At 41.0% G+C, this 22851-nt stretch overlaps 1 pseudogene; it reads left to right on the top strand.

The window, feature by feature from the left end:
* The first annotated feature begins 21394 nt into the window (after positions 1 to 21394).
* LOC109489915 lies at positions 21395 to 21795 on the top strand (annotated as a pseudogene).
* Positions 21796 to 22851: the final 1056 nt, after the last annotated feature.

Raw genomic sequence — 22851 nt, 5'->3', positions numbered from 1 at the left:
TGTACAGAGTTTCTGTTTGGCATCATGAAAAAGTTATGGAACTGGATAGTGGTGAAGACTGTATAACATTGTGAATACCATAGTTCCCCCTTACCCATGGGGGATATATTCCAAGACTCCCAGTGGATGTCTGAAACCATGGTTGATACCAAACCATATATATACACTATGTTTTTTCCTATATACACATACATGACAATGTTTAATTCATAAGTTAGGTCTAGTAAAATAAATAATAAAATAACAATACACAAAGTTATAAGAATGTGGTCTCTCAAAATATCTTATTGTGCTTTACTCATCCTTCTTGTGGTGATGTGTGATAAAATGCTTACATGATGAGGTAAAGTGAGGTAAATGACCTTGTGACATAGTGTTAGGCGACTATTGACCTTCTAACAATACATCAGGACAAGGATTATCTGCTTCCAAAACATGGTTGACTGCAGGTAACTGAAACCACAGAAAAGGAAACTGGAAAAGGGGGTGTACTACTGTATGCTTAATGCTACTGGATTGTACACTTAAAAGTAGTAAAAGGAACCAGAAAAAAGATCAATAAGGAAAAAGGCGGCTTGAACATTGGACCAAACAGACATATACAGAACACCCAAATACAGAAAACGCATTTTCTCAAGTGCGCGTGAACATTCTCCTGGATAGACCATGTATTAGGCCACAAAATAAGCCTTAGTAAACTTTAAAATATTGAAATCATAAAAATATCTTCTCTGATCACAATGGAATAAAATTAGAAATCAGTACCAAAAGGAAAACTGGATAATCCACAAATGTGAAAATTAAACAATAGTCTTAAACAACCCAAGTGTGAAAGAAGAAGCTGCAAGGGAAATTTAAAAAATATCTTAAGACAAATGAAGATGAAAATGCAACATACCAAATCTCATGAAAGCAGTCTAAGTAATTTCGTTATAAAAGCTCACATTAAGAATAAAGATCTCAAATCAACAACCTAACTTTATACCTCCAGAAACTAGAAAAAGAACAAAATAAACCCAAAGCTAGCAGAAGGAAATAAAGATTAGAGCAGATAAACAAAATAAAGAAAAAAAATAGAGGGGAAAAAATGAAACCAAAAATTGGTTCTTTGGTGGGGGGGAAAACCATCATAAAATTGACAAGCCTTTAGCTAGATTAACTGAGGAAAAAAAATACAAGACTCAAACAACTAAAATCAAAAGAAGGGACATTACAAATAATTTTACAGAAATGAAAACAATTATAAGAGAACACTACAACCAACTATATACCGACAAACTGGGATAACCAAGATCAAATGGACAAATTTCTAGAAACATACAATCTCCAAATAGATACAGACCTATTACTAGTAAAGAGACTGAATCAGTAATCCACCTCTCTACCCCCTCTCCCACCAAAGAAAAGCCCAGGAACACATGGCTTCACTGGTAAATTCTACTTAACATATTAAGAAAAATATCAACCCTTGTCAAATTCTTCCAAAAAATTGAAGAAAAGCTTCCAAACCTATTCTAGGAGGACAGCATTACCCTGTTACCAAAGTCAGACAAAAACACAACTACAGACCAATATCCCCAATGAATACTGATGCAAAAAATCCTGAACAAAATACTAGCAAACAGAATTCAGCAGCACATTAAAAGGATCATCATGACCAGGTAGGATTTATTCCTAGAATGCAAGGGATTTAACATTCAAAAAGCAATCAATGTAGTATACAACATTAACAGAATGAAGAAAGAAAACTACATGGTTATCTCAATTGATGCAAAAAAAGCATTTGATGAAGTTCAACACCCTTTCATGATAAAAACAGTCAACTAGAAATAGAAGGAAACTACCTCAACATAATGAAGGCCATATATGGAAAGCTCATGGCTAGCATACTCAGTGGTGAAAACCTAAAAGCTTTTCTTCTAAGAACAGAAGACAAGGATGCCTGTTTTCACTTCTATTCAACACAGTACTAAAAGTCTTATCCAGAACAATATAGCAAGTCTTATCCAGAACAATTTTCCAAATTGGAAAGTAATATCTCTGTTTACAGATGATATCATATATCGAAAATCCTAAAGATACCACACACATGCACTGTTAGAACAAATTGAACAAAGTTGCAAGTTAAAAAAAACAAAAATCAGTTGCAATTTTATACACTAACAAATGAATAATCTGAAAAAGAAATAATTCCATTTATAATAGCACCAAAAAGTATAAACTGCTTAGGAATAAACTTAACCAAGGAGGCAAAACACTTGTACAATAAAAACTATAAGACATTCTTAAATTAAAGATGACACCAATAAATGGAAAGATATTCCATGTAAATGGAAGGCTTATTATTAAAATGTCAATACTATCCAAAGTGATCTATACATTCTGTGCAATCCTTACCAAATTCTCTAAGGCATAATTTACAGAAATAAAACCCATCCTAAAATTTATACATCATTTCAAGGGACCCTGAAGAGCCAAAACATCCCTGGAGAAGAATCCAGTTGGATGTCTCAGGCTTTCTTATTTCAAACTTCTTGCAAATCTACAGTCACCAAAACAGTATATTATCATAAAAACAAATATATAGACCAATGGAATGTAAAAGCCCAGAAATAAACCCTCACATACATGGTCATATGATTTCCAGCAAGACCTTAAAGACCATTCATGGGGGGAAAAAGGCTGCCTCTCTACACAAAGTGTTGCAAAACTGAATATCAATGACAAAAAGAATGAAACTGGATTCTTACCTTATACTATTCACAAAAATTAACTAAAAATTGATCCAAGACCTAAATGTAAGAGCTAAAACTATAAAACTCTTAGAAGAAAACATAGAGGGGAAGTTTAATTAGCATTAAATTTGGCAATAATTTCTCAAATAGGACCCCAAAAGCACAGGCAACAAAAGAAAAAAATAAACTGGACTACATCAAAATTTAAAACTTCTGTATAGGGCACCTGGGTGGCTCATTCGGTTAAGTGACAGCCTTCGGCTCAGGTCATGATCCCAGGTTCCTGAAATCAAGCCCCACATCAGGCTTCCTGCTCAGTGGAGAGCCTGCTTCTCCCTCTCCCTGCTGCTCCCCCTGCTTGTGCTCTTTCTCTGTGTCAAATAAATAAAATCTTAAAAAAAAAAAAATTCTGTGCAAAGAACACAATCGACAGAATGAAAGACAACTATACATTGGGAGAAAATATTTACAAATCATATATCTGATACTAACAAGTGGTTAGAATCTAGAATATATAAAGAACTCCTACAACTCAATCACAAAACACACACAAGAGCCTTGGTTAAAAAATGGTGAAAGTCTTGAATAGACATTTCTCCAAAGAGGGTATACAAATAGCCAATAAGCACATGAAAAAATGTTTAGTAGTACTAATAATTAATTAGGGAAATGAAATCAAAATTAAATGAGATACCATTTCATACCCATTAAGATGGCTACTATAAAAAAAAAAGGAAGAAAAGTGCTGGTAAGGATGTGGAGAAACTAGAACCCTTGTGCATTGCTGGTGGGAATGTAAAATGATGCAGCCACTATTAAAAAAAAAACAAAACAGTATGGCAGTTCCTCAGAAATTAAAAACAGAGCTACCATATGATCCAGCAATTCCACTTCTAGGTATATACCCAAAAGAATTCAAAGTATCCATCTCAGAGATATTTGTACACCCATATTCAATGCAGCATTATTCACAGTAGCAAAAAGGTAGAAACCAAAGTGTTCATCGGTGGAAGAATAGATAAGTACAATACGGTATAGACATGCAATGGAGTATTACTTATACTTTGAAAAGAAGGAAATTCTGACACATGCTATAACATGGATGAATGAACCTTGAGGACAATGTGCTAAGTGAAATAAGCCAGTCACAAAAAGACAAGTACTGTATGATTCCATTTATATAAAGTATCTAAAGTAGTCAAACTCAGAGACAGAACATAGAAAAGTTGCTAGAAGCTGGGGAAACAAGAAAAAATTGTTTAAATAGGTATAGACTTTCAGTTTTGAAAGACGAAGAGTTCTGGAGATGGGTTGCATGACAATGTGAATGTACTTAATTAGCACTACTGTACTCTACACTTAAACAGTTAAGATGGCAAATTTTATGTATTTTACAATTAAAATTTTTAAATCATAAATTATAAAGAACAGGAAAAATGACCCCTCAAAGTATGATCTGAGATTATAAAAGTGGAAGCAAACAATTAACATAAATATATAATCTGTGTTAAATATAAATACCATCTCTAAGTTTATGGAGTTTTGTCAAGTTTATGGGGTTTTTCTTAAAGTCAGAATTAAAATTTTGATAGCATTTTTTAAGGCAAAAATATTCAGATGAAAATAAAGATCAAGGAAAAAATGTAAAGGGAAATGTGGAATATAGGAAGGGTTTGTGGGTTTTGGTATGGGACCTTGCTTTTGATTGAGCTGGGTTTTTTTTTCCATTTCTTTTTTCTTTTGTTTGGTGTTTTTGTTGTTGTTTATGAAAGAGTAGAGATTTGAACATGTTTACAGGCTAAGGAGAAGTAATCAGTAGAAAGGAAGAGACTGAAAATACAGGCAAGAGATGGATGCAGAAAAAAAACTTCTGAAACTACCACTCAGGAAGACCTTATACAAGTAGTTCAGACTCTTACTAAGAAATGTTTAAGACGGGGGCGACTGGGGGGCACAGCGGTTAAGCATCTGCCTTCGGCTCAGGGTGTGATCCTGGCATTATGGGATCAAGCCCCACATCAGGCTCCTCTGCTGTGAGCCTGCTTCTTCCTCTCCCACTCCCCCTGCTTGTGTTCCCTCTCTCGCTGGCTGTCTCTATCTCTGTCGAATAAATAAATAAAAATCTTAAAAAAAAAAAAGAAATGTTTAAGACGTAGGGGACCCTCCTACCTCTCAAGACAAACTCATTGTCAAAGAGGACAGCTTTACTAAGGAGGAAGGCTAGAGCCAATTTCAAGTGTCTCTGAACAACAGCTCTGTATGCAGCTTTCCAGCATCCAAAAAGTCCATTTCTCTCCAAGAACTCCTAGCTCTATGATTTAATACCCTTTGATCTGGGTAATTGTGATCCTAAGTATGTGCTGAAAACCACAATGACCAATTTACATCCCCACAGTCCACCCTCTGCCCATTGGAAGTGATCATGCTTCCACCACATGGGTTGGTACATTTATAATTTCTGTAATCTGGCACCAAACAATTGCCTCATGTCAGCACAATTCATATTATTTGCCCTATTTGAGCATCACTGTGGACTTGTGGTCTTGCATAAACTTGCATAATGTATCATAGTCATTATTTATTTTTTCGAAGCTCACATTATTACTTCAGTACAGCTCAAGTTCTCATGCCCCAAATACAGAATCAGCTCTTCTCCAAGGAAACTTGGCTCCTTTTTGTGGAAATGATAGTAGAAACCCAAATGCAGCTTACTAGACAAGTATATTGTTTCATAGAAGCACATGAAATGGTTTGATGACATCGGAAAAGAAATTATCTTTCCAAAAATGTGGGGGGTTCATGTTGATACAGTATTTCCCCCTTATCCACAAGGGATACTTTCCAAGACCCCCAGTGGATGCCTGAAATCACGGATAGTACCAAACCCCATATATACACACGGTTTTGTCCTATGCATGCATGCCTAAGATAAAGCTCAATTTATAAATTAGACAGAGTAAGGAATTAACAATAGAGCAATTATATTGTCATTAGTTTGTGAACATGGTCTTTCTCTCAAAATATCTTATTGTACTATACTTACCATTCCTCCTTTTATGATGATGTAAGATGATAAAATGCCTGCATGATTAACTGAAGTGAGGGGAACGACAAAGGCACTAGCACTGGGGCACTACCAACCTTCTGACAGTATGTCAGTAGGAGGATCATCTGATTTCAGACCACCTTTGACTGCAGGTAACTGAAACCACTGAAAACAAAACCATGGAATGGCAGGAGGGAAGGGGGAGGACCACTGTATTTTCAATTTGCCAACCTCCCTCCAGAGAACCACTAAAAAAAAATACGCAGGCTTAAGATACCTGGCATCTCAGAGTAAACCAAACTCATTGTCAGTGAGGACACAGTTCCCCTGGGAGACAAAGCTGAGGCTGTGCCCAAGTGTCACTGAACAATATCTCTGCAATAAGTAACAATTGCAAGAAAAGGTAGAATATAGCCAATACCAGCTTCACAGGTTTTATAAAAAAAAAAAATCTTCTCTAATTCTTCATTTTCAGGATCACTAGAGTTCCTGTTTAATTTTTGTCATAAATGGCTTTAGTTTTGAACTACAACTCCCTTTGGATAAATTGATATTCACTGTTTTTGTCCTGAGCCAGCCCAGCTTTTCAAAATCCAACTTGTATCAGAGAAAACAACTAAAATAAAATTTAAAAATTAGTGACTTCATACTTTCTCTCAAAGTTCAGGTGGAAAAATTTCTGTAAGGCCCCCTTAAGATTTATGCAATATTGGCTGGTCTCCTTCAAAACAAACTAAACAATCAAAGACATTTAAGGCGAACACACTGCAATCTGAGCATTAGATTCACGTCACATTCTCATACCACCAAAAGCCAACTTCCCAAACAAAGCAGGTTTTAGCCATTTTGTTTTTACAGCAAGAAACCCACAACCTTACACAGTAAAGATTTCCATGACTAGTCTGTGTTTTGTGCTACCCGCTCAACTACGAAAGAGAAGAAATGTATATTCTTCAGGGTAACTCCATGGGTAGGACACAACTAGATATACAATATAAGAGACTGTTTTGCCAAATTCAAATCCAGTTCATCAGGTATTAAACTACCTTGAACTGGATGGGATTAAGCCTTTTTTTTTTTTTTTAGAAAATCTCTATTTATATGGTCCCTAGACCATATATTATTCAGGATAAACTACCTCTTTAGAGCAAATAGTAGAGTTTCCCGTTTTGCACATCCAAGTAGCTCTAAATGAAGAGATTTTCTTGGTTATTGGTTTTATGAACTTAAGAGACACTAATATTCACTTCCACTGGGAGCCATCAAGCCTCTCACAGGAAAAGAAGCCTGATGACCTAAGCTGATTTGCAGCCTACCTTTGGGCAGACTCAGTCAGCCTCCTGTCTTGGAGAACAACTTTCCAAGCAGACCCTCATCTAAGCCAACAACTGTCCATTTTCTCAGTTCTTTTTCAGAAGCTGGAGAACATGGCATCTCCACCATCAGGTTCCTCCACCATCTAGCTCTTTGCCTCTTTTTTAGCTAAGCCATCTAGGTCGTGGTATGAATCTGTCATAGGCAGGACAGAAATTGTCATTCCTAAGTGCAGAAGTTGCAGGAGCCATGGTCTCAAGTCAAGATTCTTAAGTGGCCTAAATAAAGTGGGAGAGGATGTGACATTCCCAAGTCCACTAATCCTGGAGATGAACTGATGATGATTATCAGCCAGGCTTGTGATCACCTCCTCCTGTTTCTTAGTTCCATCCCAAAAAGCAGACATCTCTTTCTAAAGAAGATTATGGCCAAAGTTAGGTAACTAACACTTTAGTTGAGCTATCTTGAGACTATTTCAATTTGGTATTTTTAATATTCTACTTAAAAGTCACCTTTGTGAAGTTTAGAATTATTTCCGAGACTCTATCCTCTGAAAGCCATTTTAAAAAGCTCATTTGGTTTGCACAGAACAGTGAAAGCCAAGGTCGTAGCTCTCAAAAGACTTTTCTATAAAAACAAAGATTAACTCACACATGTTAAAGTAATAACAGAACACTAGCTGTTTAATTTTCTCTTTGAAGTCAGCCTCCCTATCTTAAGGGGTCCCTGTGGCTCTCATGCAATAGCCTTGATTAAAACATTCTCAGGACCACATTTTCTCCTTCACTTCCCTGACACTCCCTCCAAAATCTAAACATGAGGGGAGGGGGGTTTGACGCCAATCATACTTCTGGCACCAACTGCAATTTCTGAGGACTCCAGATCAGCAAGAAGAGAACACACAGGTAAAAGCATCGATGTATTTAGCCAAGGATACAGAATCTTATCAGATGAGAACCCCACATGGAGCCTCCATCTGAGCAAAGGCAGCAAAACTCAGCAGGATCTTCTTTGCCCTCAATGGGCAGTGACATTAAACACACAAGTTAAGGTCTTACCAAATTTGAGAAGCTTGTTTCTTGCATGCTTATAGCCACCATGCTACTGTCGCATACAGACAGTTGCACTTGTTACTCAACTACTGTCTCAGTTTCGTACCCGCTCTTAGGCTCCACTGTGTGATGGGTCTGGGAACCTGCAGACCCCACTCTCCTTTGCCAGCAGGTACCCTGCTAGGCTCTACCAATAGGGGGAGCTAGAGGGACGCTAGGTTAGAGGGAAGAACGCTCCCTTCCTTTCACTGCCATATTTCACCAGCACCAGGGATATGGCAGCTGCAGTTCCAGGATTTGATTTCATTTCCAGCTTCTTTACACACTGCTAGAATCAGACCCCTTGCACCATTCAGAGGTACCAGCACCATCCAGTTAGAACCCCCTCCTCAGAGTTTTGATCCCCAGATCCAGAGAAGGGCTGAGGTCCCTGTTCCAAGCTCCTGGGGTATCGGCACCAGCCAGGCAGAGATCACTCCTTCGAAAGTCTGAATCCCAACAATGTGGTATCCTCCCAGAGCTTCTGGATTCTGATAACCTAGTAGTCCCTTAGTTCCCCCAGTCCTAGGATGGCAGCTGCTTCATGCAGTGACTGCTCTATGTTCCCTCCATGTTACCTTGTTGCTTTTCAGTCCTCCATTGCTTACCAATTCCCTACATCCAACTCTCCCTGTAGAAATAACTAGTGTAGTTTCCACTTTACTAACTAGACTGACTGACAAAAGTACATCCTTTTGTTGATTCTAAACCTTAACACTTTGAAACACTGTGCCATTCACCACTTCACAGACCGACTTCATCTGGGAATCAATGAAAGAGAACGGAAATTACTTCCAACCATCCCAGGCCAGGGATGCTAGACCTCAATCAGCTAGTAGGGAAATAACTGATCACATATCTGAGGAAATACTATCAGGTTGAAAATGCCCAATCACCAAAGAACTCAGGAGCCCTACACAACCATGAAAATACATCCAGCTTTGTATATGTCTTACAGGGGCACCTTCTTTGCCATCTTGCCCCTCACATATACTTCTATTCCCCCCCCACTTGCCAATCTCAGAATAAGGTCAATTTGTAAAGGCTGCAGTTATAACCACCCAGCGGGTATGTGCCTTCTGAATGAAAGCAAATGAAATGCAGCATTTCTTAAAAAGCCAATTATTTCCAACCTGTTCCATTAGAGTCAAACATGCTAAATGAGCATGTAACATATTGACTTTTGTGCCCTGTGGCATCTGGGGCCATAAAATGTCCTGCTTATCACAACACTCATCTCCATAGCTCTTACAAATCAGAACCTTCCCCAGGAGGGCACACATCACCCATTCATAACTTAGAATGGCAAGAGACAGGTTGCCTGATGTAACAGAGCTAGTCTCCCCTGCCCTCCACACTTCTGCTCATATGGCTGGACCTGCTGCACCTACCCACCTGACCGTGAGTGCATCAGGAAGCCTCCCCACCTGCGTCTGAACAGATGGCAGATAATGCCATGCAGGCAGTGCCATTCCCTATGAGAAGGCAATCAGGCTGTCAAGGGGATTACCCAGGCCGGGAGACAGTGAGGGAAGCCTTGATGAAGCCCAGTGAAAACGAGCTTTGGAGGCACCAACCTGCATTTGAATCTTGGCACTCTCTACAAGGCTTTGGACAAGTTTTTTTTAACCTCTCTGAGCCTCAGTTTCCTTCCCTGGAAATTGGAGTTGATAATGCCTATTATACACTTAGCGTGATGATTAATAATATAATGTGTACAGAGCTGCTTATATAGTACCCAGCAGGCTTTAAGTGCTTGAGAAAGAGTAAGCATTAAGTTTTGTGTTTTATATTGACTAGTGGATTTCAGATTGCTGAAGGACCACGATTTCAGTGCATCACGTCACCACCTCTGCCATAGGTTTAAGTGGAAATGCAGAAAAATTAATTTCCTGAATTCTTTAAAATGATCACTTGCAGGACGCCTGGGTGGCTCAGTCAGTTAAGTGTCTGCCTTCAACTCAGGTCATGATCCCAGGGTTCTGGGATCGAGTTCTGCATTGGGCTCCTAGATCAGTGGGGAGCCTGCTTATCCCCCTCCCTCTGCTGCTCTCCCTGTTTGCGCGCGTGCGCACTCTCCCTCTCTGGCAAATAAAGAAAATCTTTTTAAAAAAATAAAAATAAAAAAATAAAATGATCACTTGCTGCACCCCCTCTGGAAGATGCATATCCTCATACTCTTCTCCCTACATTTCTCCATCATCCTCCCATTCCTCGCCACAAAGCTCCTAGAGAGCACGTGGGAATGAGTTTCCTAAGCACTTCCTGTAGTACATTTTCTACTCCTGACAAGTTTGCTCTATTTCCTGCTGTCTATTGGTTAAATCCTAATGGCTCTGGCTCCTGGTGATCAGTGAAGAGCAGAGGCTCTGCTTTTCCCAGATCCAGCAGGCAAAATCCAAGGCATCCAGCAGAGGTGAGCATGGTACTCTCAGTTCCCACCCTGAACTTTTACACAGGTGTGGCATTTGGGATTCACCAGGGAAGCTGCATAATTACTTGGAAAGAATGCAGTCTGATTGTTCCTTTCTCTCCAAGTGCAATCTCTCCTAATAACATCACCCAACTGAATGCCTCCTAATTCTGTCAGAATGCATTTTAATTATCACTGCTTCTTATGTTGGTGAGCTGTCGCTGGAGTTTCTGATTTGTGATGGAAAATAGGGAAGCCATAAAGTATTTTGGTGACAGCTCCCTGATTAGGCAGCATTGCAGCAAAACAAGTTGTCACAATAAAACTGATTAATCAAGTTGTCAGAGTAAAACAAATTAATGCCACAAAAACCTTTGCTAGAAATTACCTCTGTATCTTGGGGTATTCAACTGATGGATTCCTTCAATTAGCAGAAACATCTATCTCATGAGCACTTCTGAGTCTGCACTTAGGATCCCAGTTGGGCCAGTTGCCCTGCAGCAAAGAGTAGGTCTCTGAGAACCCAGAGACATATCTGGAAAAGACAGTCATTGACTTCATTTTCAAGATGCTTCATTCCTAACTACTTGGGAGACTATTAGGACCAGAAGTATAATCTAGAGCTAAAATGTTCTAATACAAGATAAACACAAAAGTCATTACTTACAGTCCTACCAGTGGGTCTAGATTTAATTTGTTAAAAAATTTTTTTAAGATTGGAAAGAGGCGGGCGGGGGGGGGAGAGAGAGAGAGCGCGGGAGAGCGAGTGAGCGCGCGCAGGAGAGAATCTCCAGCAGACTCCTCCTGAGTGTGGAGCCTGACACAGGGCTCGATCCCATGACCCTGAGATCATGACCTGAGCTAAAGCAAGAGTTGGAGGCTTAACTGACTAAGCCACCCAGATGCCCCTGTTAACATGTTTAATCACAGTCCTCTGGCTGGAAGGACACTGCAGGTCTTGTACACTCCTATCTCAAGGAAAGACTGCCCATACTGGAGATGTCAATCACGGGACTCGTCCACCACAGTTCACTGTAACACAGATGATGTTTGGTTACACAGAGCCCCAGCCCCTCACAATCAGAGGTGATGGAATAGAAGTGGGCATAACCAGTGATCCTGGTATAAACTGATGTGTTACAGGCCAATCACATTCCATCTCTCAAGATTTCAACCACGAGGGGCACCTGGGTGGCCCAGGTCATGACCCCAGGGTCCTGGGATCAAGCCCCACATACCAGGCTCCTTGCTTAGCAGGGAGCCTGCTTCTCCCTCTCCCTGCCAGTTCCCAGGCTTTTGTGTGTGTGTGTGTGTGTGTGTGTGTGTGTGTGTGTGTGTGTGTATGTGTGTGTGTGTGTGTGTGTGTGTGTGTGCGCGCGCGCGCACTTTCTCTGTCAAATAAAGAAGTAAAATCTTTATTAAAAAAAAAAAAAGATTTCAACCACGAAATACTGATAGAATGGGCCAGTTAGCTGTGGGAGCTGAAAATGGAAAAATACCATAAGGTAACACAAAACCATTAAGTATCTCAGCAAGCAATAGTTTTGAGGTAGAGAAAAGATACAGAGTAGGGGAGGAAATCAGTGGATAGCAAGAAGAGAGACAGTAGTTGGGAATCAACACCAATAGCTAGAGCAGCCTCCATTCTAGGAGGATCAGGTTTTATTCTTACAGTCTTAGAAAAAAAATCCCCTTCACTTGAGAAAGTGTCTTGCAAACACTGTACGAAGCACATGGGGAACTGTCAGGGGAATAGAGAGAAGGTGCCAGAAAGAGATATAGGAGAGTGAGTGGTATTCAAACTATTCATCAGAATAGATACTACCTGGAATGCCACACCAGAGTGTATCACCTGTGTAAGCATTTGTCAACTGGTGCCAGTCTATGGGATCCCCACAGCAATGCTAGGCTCTGCATTGAACAGAAGCCTAAAATGGAAAATGCTGCTTCTTGGTCCTCCCCAGCAGCTTGCCCTAGAAGCCAGTCGTCGTAACTGGAATAGGTAGATACTCGATGCCGCAAAACCAATGTCTAGAAGGAGCCTCCAAGCCATGAAGTCATTGAGCACACCATTCCTTTCTCTGATGTTAGAATACCACCCTCAAGAGACTGGCCGCACTGCCTTTGAGGGCATAGATCCACATTCTAGAGGAAAGAAGTGATACAGGGTGTGGAGAAGTAAAGGTATTGTGACCAGGTCTAGTACCAAATAATATTCTAGGATTAAACAAACCTTGGTTTTTTTCTCAGCTTCCTAAGGAATAAAGGGTCAGCACCTATACAGAGAAGGAATCTTCATTCCACTGTAAAAATATATACAACTATATTCTCCACCCTTTCTTAAAGCACCCCTCCACCTCCTAGCCTTAATGGCACCAGAATTTCTCTCTCCTAGGAAGATGACCCCCCACCCCCAGCTAGGCAGAGAGACTCACTTTTATCACTGAGGTTTTCTGAACAGGACCTGTTGCTTTATTACACCTTATTTTTGTTCATGTTGTTCCCTCTGCCTGAAATGCTCTTTCTGCCACCCCATGCCACCCTCACCCCCATCTGTCATGAGTAATTTATGTCTCTTTCTCTGGAGCCTTTTCTGGCTACCTCCTTCTGTCGGAAGCCCTGCATAGGTTTCTTCCATAGACACATTTATAGTTGTTTGTTTATATAGCTCTCCCCCCTACTACACTAGGAGCTTCCAGGGGGCAGAGATCCCATATTATTCATCTCCATATCCTCTGGCAGTGCCTGACACACAGTAAATGCCTAACAAATATTCACTGAATAAAATAAAATGAATCAAAGCGGCTAATCGAGGACTCATAACCTAAGTCTTCCAACGCAAAACCCACGGTCTTTCTGCCACAACAATCAGGCACACCCAATGCCAACAGCTGAACCAATAAATGAGATGTCAGAGAAGCAGGATGGAAGCAGAAAACTACCTGTTGCTGTTCTGCTGTAATCATCACCTGCCTCTGTGGAGCTGTGCCAATGGCAACAAGCCCCAGGCAGCATTGAAGAAGGTGCTGAAGCTAGAGCCCACGGCTCTGGACCTCCTTAGCTCACTGTAACATTTCTTATGTATCAGGAATGAAGTACAGAATCACCTAATATTCAAAAAGGGAGAAAACTAAGATCATATGGTTCCTCCTCATTTTTTTTTAAAGATTTTATTTGTTATTTGACAGAGAGACAGACAGTCAGCAAGAGAGGGAACACAAGCAGGAGGAGTGGGAGAGGAAGAAGCAGGCTCCCAGCAGAACAGCCCGATGTGGGGTTCGATCCCAGAACGCTGGGATCACGTCCTGAGCCGAAGGCAGAGGCTTAACGACTGAGCCACCCAGGAGCCCCACTGAACCACCCAGGTGTCCCCCTCCTCTTCATTTTAAACATGAAGGACCAGAGGCACAGAGAAATTAAGGAAGCTGTCCTAGGTCACCCAGCAACTTAGGGATACAGCTGACTCTAGACCTCCATCTCCTCCCTCCTGGCCCATTACTCCTTTTTTCGTACCCATGCCTCTCACAATGTTGGAGACAGGAGATCATACTCTAGACCTCGTTAAATTCACAGGACTAGAATCAGGCACACATACCCAGATGTCACAGGAAGGAACCTTTGCTTCTTTTTCCCAGCCCTAGCCTCGGACTCAGACAAACCCAGGCTTAAATCCAATTGGTACCACCTACTAGTCTAGTGAAGTGGTACAAGTGAGTTAACCCCTCTGAACCTCAGATTCCAGGGCGCCTGGGTGCTCAGTCATTAAGCGTCTGCCTTCAGCTCAGAGCGTGATCTAGGAGTTCTGGGATCGAGCCCCACATCAGGCTCCTCCGCTGGAACCCTGCTTCTTCCTCTCCCACTCCCCCTGCTTGTGTTCCCTCTTTCGCTGGCTGTCTCTGTCAAATAAATAAATAAAATCTTTTTTAAAAAAAATTTAAAAATGAACCTCAGATTCTTCACTTATATACTGAGGATTTGATACCCTTCTCTAAGTGCTGATGTGAAAATAGATAACATGATCTATGCCAAAGCTCTTGGCAAGAGTTTAACATGCATTAGGTGCTTAATAAACATCTTAAATTGGTTCTGCATCCTATGATTCATTTTGAAAGGTGGTTTCTTTGAAAATTTACAGTCCTCCTTCAAAGCATCCTGCCAACAGACACCCTTGATCTGCAGCCTTTTGTTCTAGAGACTTCCATATTTTTGCCCAAGTCAAAGATGCTACTTCCTTAACATGACAGACATTTCACATTCATAAGTTCTTTTATAAACGCACTAGCATCCAAAATAATTTTCTCAGTTGAGGCAGTAAAAATGAATTTCATAGAGAATGGAAGAAAAACATTTCATTACCTTCATAGCTTTTTTGTACTTTCATTTTCTATTCTAAATCAGTGTTCTGATATTTATAAATTGGTCACGTGCTTTTGCTACCACCTGGCTACTTTTTTTTTAATTAAGTTTATCTTTTCATCAAAGAATTACATGCACATAGTTAAAGGAGGAAATACTTCTCTAAGGCTTATTAAAAAACAGCATGTCCCTCCACCACAATCCCCACTTCATTTCCCACTCCCTAGAGGCAATCACTTTCAACTCTTACCTGACTTTCTTTTGAATTTATTGCTATGTCACTAAATAACCTGCTGCCTTACAAGCAGGAATAAGGAATGCTACCTTATTGACTTTCAGACTCCACTGGCTCATCTGCAGATGAAGATTTAACTCCTCAACCTCCTCCAGGTTCCACTGTATGGGTGCACACCTCCCCGCCTCCCCGTCCACCTCCTCCTGCAGCCAGAAGTACATTCAGTTGGGCCGACACTAGGTTCTACATTCCTGGTAGGATGCAAATGCTCGTCACAGACAAGCCCTTTGTATACCATTATTGCTCCTCCATTCCTGCACAACACTGTCTGCCCTGTACTCAACAATGGTCATGTTGGTTCTCAATGTACTTATCACTAGTTCACCCTGAAGTCTCCCCCAGTTGTGTAAATCCCCTGGATACATTCAGCTACATTATGTGTTCTGTCATTTTCTTTTGTCCAAAGAAAAAAAATCTCTCTGGAGCCTTCTGGCCTGATGCACAACTGTCATCCTGGGCTCTCCCTTTCACCAGTAGGCTGAGTATTTCTTTCCCCTCAGTCTTGGGTTGGAGTCCATTTCTTAGATGCTAAGTCTGTGTTTTTCTTGGATTACTTCCTTCTCTTGGTAAGCACACCCTTTAGTGGCTTCAGAGGAAAAGAAAGGATGTACACAAGAAACAAACTTTGAGGTCTTGAATATCTAAAAATATCTTTAATTTTAATTGATAGAGTATAGAATTCTGGTTGTAAACTATTTTAGTTACCCTCAAATTTTGAAAGTATTGCCCCATTATCTTTTAGCTTTCAGTGCAGTTGTCCTTGACATTCTGAAGTTTTACAATAACGGATCTTGGTATAGCTCTATTTTCATCCACTGTGCTGATTCTGGAAATACAGATAATTCATTTTGAGGAATTGTTACTGAATAATTTTTTGGTGATTATTTTTTCCCATCTGATTTATTCCTTCTAGAGTTCCCATTATTCAGATGTTAGACTCTCAGAAGTCTTTTGCTTTACTTTGCTTTCCTAGCTTCCTGCTCTACTAGAGAGATTTATCCAACTTTTCCATCACTCATTCCTTCTCTCAAATTTTTGCCGAGTGTGTACTATGTACAAAGTAATGTTCAAGGCACTGGAAATGCTGCCATAGGAAAAAAAATTCCTGTCACCATTGATCACAGTTTTTAGACCCTACTACTGAATCTTTGTTTCTACTATCACATTTTCAATTTCCAAGAGCTGACTGTGATCTAACTGTTCCTTCTTCATAGCATCCTATCTTACCTCTGAGCATTTGATAGACTTGACATTCTTTCTCTCTTCCACAGTGCCCATTTCCTCAAAGTTGCTTTTGTTGATTTTGGTTTATGCCTTTCATATTACACACTTTCCCCAAATATCTGTGTCTGCTCATATTTTCAGAGTGGCATGCTAACAGATCAAAAGCTCTGTGTATTGCTGGGGCCTGTCAACCTTGGTTTTCACAACTGGTAAACAAAAGAGGCCCATACTATCCTCGCAGAACCCCTGGTGTTAGTCTCTTTAGGTCTTTCCTTTTGGTCTGGTCAGATTTCCCAGAAATATCTTAGGATGACAACATTCAGTATATAACTTTTACTCATTCAGTATATCACTCCCTATGTACAGTAATCTCCCCCTCAGCTGCCCTGTGTTGTTATACTCTGTTTGACCTTAGCATGGTTAGAGATGGACATTCTTCCAGCTGCACAGATAATGTTATCTATTGCTACATAACAAATTACCTCAAAATTTAGTAACTAAAACATTATCTCAGTCTCTGTGAGTCAGGAATCTGGACATAACTCACCTCATGCCTCTGCCTCAAGGGCTCTTACAAGGCTGCAACAAGATGTCAGTTGGGGCTGCAGCCTTATCTGAAGGCTCAACTGGAGAAAGATACTAGTTGTGCCCTGGATTTCATCTTTGCTCAGAAAGTGTTTAATTTTATAACTTTTTGCCACCTAGAGGCAGAATTTTCAAATTTATCAAAGTCCTGGCTTTTCTCCGTTTATCAGTACTTCCCTCAATTTATCTGTCCTCTTGGTTGCATTTTACCGTAAACAAGAAGAAACCAGGCAGCACCTTCAACACTTTGCTTGACCACTCAGCTCATTAGGTTCATCTTCCACTTCCCTATCACTGCAGGCAAGAAGGTTAAGTTTCTGCTGTGACATCAAAGATCTCCCTCTAATTCCCACAATAATGATCCTCCACTTCCCTTTGAGACCTCACTCACCAGGAACATCGAAGTTCATTTTTCTACTGTCTGATCAACTTAACTTGGGTTTTTTCTACTATATCAAAAATCTTCCCAGGCTTCATCTGCTGGCCAGTTAGGTAGCCACTCCATACTTTTAGGTATTTATTAGAGCATCACCCCACTGATGGTACCAAAATCTATACTGGTATCTATGGCTGAATAACAAGTTATCCCAAACTTAGAAGCTTGAAACTTTTGTTATCTCATCTCTCCTATGGGTCTAGAATCCAGATGTGGCTTAGCTGGGTACCTCTGCCTCCAGGTCTCTCAATGGCTGCAATCAAGGAGACATGTGAAGCTGCAGCCTCAACTGAAAACATAACTGGGGAGAGAATCTATCTCCAAGCTCTCTCCCATGCTTTTGGCAGGATTCAACTCCTCATGGACTGTAGTTCTTTGCTTGCTGTTGGTTAGGGGCTTCCCTTCATTCTCTGCCATGTCTCTGCCTCTATATAGAGCAGCTCACAATATAGCAGTTGGCTGTCCCCAAAGCAAATGAGTAAGAGTGAGAGCGGGAAGCCCAAGACAGAAGCACAGTCTTTTTTGTAACCTAGTCTAAGAAGGGACATGCCATCACTTTTCCCATATTCTACTGGTCAGTTGTGAGACACTAAGTCCAGCCCATGCTCAAGTTGGGGGGGGGGGGAAGATTACACAAGAGCAGCATGAAGACCAAAATATAGAAAACATTGGGAGGAATCTTGGAGGCTGTCTATGACAGCACTATACCATATTAGAATAATCACAAAAGACAACATGAGCCAAAACAGTGAGAAGTTACAGAATAACAAAAACAGAAGAGTATAAAAGTTGCTCTTCAAGGTAGTTATTGCCAGTTTCACATTCTGGGCTTTGCAGAATGACACATTTGGCTGTTTTGTTTGTTGGTCATGCAAATTTTCCAAGATCTCCAAAATCTAATTACAGTTGTTGTGCAACCATTTTTCAGGATATTAAATTTGAGTATTATATAACTGGGGGAACTACTGTAGTCTGGAGGAGAAAAATATATGCCAAGAAATGTAATCATAACATCCATGAAATCCATGGCATAGAAAGAACCTCAATGTCCTAAGGTGGCACTGACAGCTCCTGCTGTGACTTGCCCAGCTTTCCTGCAGGTCTCTATTTCATCCTTACTTCTGTTCATAAGATTTATCACTGACTAGCATATAAGCCATTCATCCATTCACTGGTCAACTACAAAGCACTAATTGAGCACCTGCTGTGTGCTAGGCCCTACACCGAACACCCCAGAGAATTAGACATAATCCCTGCCCTTCATAGCACAGTCTGATGGGGGAGGTAAATAAGTGAACACATACAAAACCTCTGAGGGGAGTGGATGGGGCTAGGGACAGCATTCCAGGTAGTGGGCATGGCAAGGGTATAGCAAGGCCAAAAAATTTTTAAAACTTCCACCCAAATTAAATCAATGGAAAGAGGAAACCCCTGGCTGTTTGTCTTAATCTCATGAAGATTTTTGTCTACCTGGGAGCATCAGAAGGCCATACATGGAAAGGTTAATAGTCAGGAAGGACTTCCTGGTTCAGTGTTGTCAAAAATTAAAGTGGGTTGTCATGGAAACTGTTCTTCCATTCATTTCTCTTTCTGTTTCAGTCATGTTAATCTCTCACTTTTCCCACTAAGCGTTGCTCCACTTTCATTTCTGGATCCTTGAATATACCATTCCCTTTACCTATGACACTCCCTCTACCACATCTTCCTTCATGTTGCTAGCTCCCACTCCTTCAGCTCAGCTTAGATGTTACTTGCTCTGGGAACCCTTCCAGAACCAGTTACCACGCACAAACCAGAGAGGTCCTCATTAGCCTCAGAGCTGTCCCTGCTCTGAAACTCTTCATACTTTTTCCATGTTTGTCTTTGATTGCCAATTTTAATTCCTTGATGACAACGGTGTTGTTTGTTTTCTTCATCAAATTCCCAGAACCTAGCAGACTACATGGCATATGAGAGGACACAGGTGAATGGAAGAATGAATAAACGGCATTCTCTGTCCCTGGAAATGGCTACATGGCCATTTGATGGGAGTGCTCTAGAGAAAATTGTGGATGAGGCAACAGAGGTTGGTGCTTCAAGGTGGACTACATGAAGTTTTAGCTCTTTCCAACTCTGCAGTTGTAGAAGACAGCAAAGAATAAAGCAATAGTAACTCCATCCTTCTCATAGAAGGAAAATATTCTGCTTTCAATCACATTAGAAAGTTCAGTAATTTAGTATTTCAGTATTTTTTAAGACTTTTTTTTTAATTTATTTGACAGAGAGAGAGAGAGACAGGCAGTGAGAGAGGAACACAAGCAGTGAGAGTGGGAGAGGAAGAAGCAGGCTCCCAGCGGAGGAGCCCAATGCGGGGCCTGATCCCAGAGTTCTGGGATCACGCCCTGAGCCAAAGGCAGACGCTTAACCACTGAGCCACCCAGGTGCCCCATATTTCAGTATTAAATCAACCCACAAACAAGAATAAAAACAAAGGAAATTATTTTTTTTAAGATAGAATGAAAAGTCAAATGTAGCTATTGGTTTATTTCTTCACTGATGGCCTGAGAAGGTAAATAAAGCTCCTGATTGAGTGAGAGAACCACTAAGAACCCTTGTTCAGAGTTGAATAAATTCTGACTCAAGTCCCTGGGCTCCCCACCTGGGGCCTCACTAGTTGGGGTTAGAGGGGGGTTGTTCTTGACAGTATCTGGCTCATGATCAACCTTGAGAATACAATGAAAGTTGTGAAACTTACCCCCCAAAGATGCACATGCACACGTATTTAAAAACCTGCTTACCACTTCAGAGTCTCCCTTATCCCCCTGGAGCTCATGCACAGACTTCAAGCTGAGAAGCCCTGGCCTAGCATTAAGTAGTTACCAAGATTCACAGCTATGTGAGCTATGTGTTTTTGAGTACTTAGGTCACCAAAACCACGATTTCTCTTTCCTTCTCAGATCCTTAGGGTGACAGCAACAAAAGCAGACATGACAACAACCAGCTGCACCGAGCCACTAACAGATACTGAACAATATGGAAAGAGCATATTGCAAACTTCTAGAGGTCTGGGTCTGTTCTATTTATTGCGGCATCCCAAGTGAATACAGAACAAAAGGGAAAGATTGGTGGAGATTTAAAAGAATGGAGAAGAGACATTGATGGAGAGAAAGAGACGGTATTACAAAGAGAATCAGGAAAAGGTAACAATATGTAGAAAGACAAAGACACAGGACAGTCACAGGAAACTGGGACCCAGGGCATTAAGTTTCATCACCTCAGGCATGGCCTTCCCCACAATTAGCTGCAGAACTGCCATGAGAAGACACTAAGCTGGCAACTATAAAACTCTTTAACTTGTTAGGACTTAAATCAATAAGAACCAGTGTAACATTTGTGCTTCGTGTTCCTCTTATTTACACAAAAGACAAACTGAAGAAAAACTCTATTTCTCCAGCTTTAAACATTTCCTCCAGGGAGTTGAGATCCTTCAAAGTCAACAATGAAATGGTGAGGGAAAAAAATTAAGCATGTCGGCAAGGCTATATTTAGATACAGCTCAAAGACCCTCTTTGCTTTCTCCTTATCTCCAGCTGGTTCCAATCTCAGCAAAACTCAATTTAATTGCCACCGATTCACAGCTTCCTGTTGGGGCTTCTTGGCCTGTGTTCCTGCAGGAGCCAGGAAGAGTGGCTGGAAAGACAACAGCAGCTCTGGGGGCAAAGGTCTCCTCCAACCACCCCTCCAGAGCAGACATCCCTCAGACAAACCCATGCTAACACTGGGGTGTCCTACCCTGATTTCAAGGCTCACTTCAGGGGTCCCAAAGCCTTCTCTAAACCTTTGCAGACCATGGTGGTGGGAAACACAAACCCAAAGGCTGACTTTGGGTCCCTTTCTGGGTTCAAGATTTTGAAGCACGGATGGGTGGGTCCTCCAGTACAAAATTCCAGATTTCCCTGGGTCTTCTGGTAGGAGCCACGATTAACTGTGCTGACAACACAGGAGCCAAATATCTGTGTATCATCTCTGTGAAGGGGTTCAAGGGACAACTGAACAGATTTCCTGCTGCTGGTGTGGGTGACATGGTGAAGGCCACAGCAAAGAAAGGCAAACTAGAGCTCAGAAAGAAGGTACGTCCAGCAGTGGTAATTCGACATTGGAAATCATACTGGAAAAAGATGGGGTGTTTCTCTATTTGAAGATAATGGTGGTCATAGCAAACAATAAAGGTGAAATGAAAGACTTTATCATAGGACCAGTTGCAAAGGAGTATGCAGACTTGTAGCCCACGATTGTATCCAATGCTGACAGCATTGCCTGATTCTTTGGTGCATTTGTTCTAAAAAAAAAAAAAATTAGAAATTATTTGCTAAAAAAAGAAAAAGAGCACAGGACTGACTTTTGAATCCCAGCTCTGATTCTTAGTACCTGTGTGGCTTAGCCTGTTACTTAGCCTAAGTCCCAGCTTTGTTATCTGTAAAATGGGCAAAATAAAATCTGCCACAAGGGTTGTTGCAGCACATGTGACTGTTGGAGGAATGCACTGAGCATAACACCTATTGCATGGTAGAAATTCGGCAAAGGTGGGCTGATACAATTAAACCCCCCAAGCCCACAAAATGTTGAGCTATGCCTACCTCTGAGCATATAACCGCACTGGATTGAAATGATCAATTTCACCACTACCTAGGGGAGAAAGAAAAAAAAAATACAGCCTACTCTCCATCTCCAGCTCGTCATACTACGGGTGTTCCAGAAATGCTTGGCAAATGAAAGAAGTTAGAAGCTATGATGGAAAAACTGTTTTTTTCCTTGACTTCCACATGCTTGCAATCCTTCTGGCCACCAAATGCGTGGGATTCCCCCCAGGCGATTCTCCGACACCAGCTGGCTGTCCTATAATTTAACTCAGTTCTGATGCTACCTACCTGGAGGGCAAGTGGGATTCCACAGGTTAAGGGCTCGGTCCCACGAGACTGCCCCCATCCCACTTTAGATGCCAACCGTTGTGAGCTGTGTTTCTGACCAGGTCAGAGATTCCCAGCACCGCCCCCACCTCAGATTCGATCAATCTGCTGAAGTGGCTCACAGAACTCAGGCAGTCGACTTACTAGACGACCAGTGTATTCCCAGTTTACTGCAATTATTACAGGATACACAGTAGTACCCCCTTATCCGTGGGGACATGTTCCAGGACCCTCAGGGGATGCCTGCAGATAGAACCGAACCCATATAAGCTTTTTTCCCCACACGTATGTACCTATGATAAAGTTTAATTTATAAATTAGGCACAGGAGATTAACAATGACTAGTCATAAGATACAATTAAACAATATGCTATAATAAAGGTTATGTGCATAGGCTTTCTCTCAGAATA

Source organism: Ailuropoda melanoleuca, chromosome 8, assembly GCF_002007445.2.
Source record: "Ailuropoda melanoleuca isolate Jingjing chromosome 8, ASM200744v2, whole genome shotgun sequence".
NCBI lineage: Eukaryota > Metazoa > Chordata > Mammalia > Carnivora > Ursidae > Ailuropoda > Ailuropoda melanoleuca.
The sequence above is the reverse complement of the archived record's forward strand: the minus strand, read 5'-3'. Positions and strand labels throughout refer to the sequence as shown.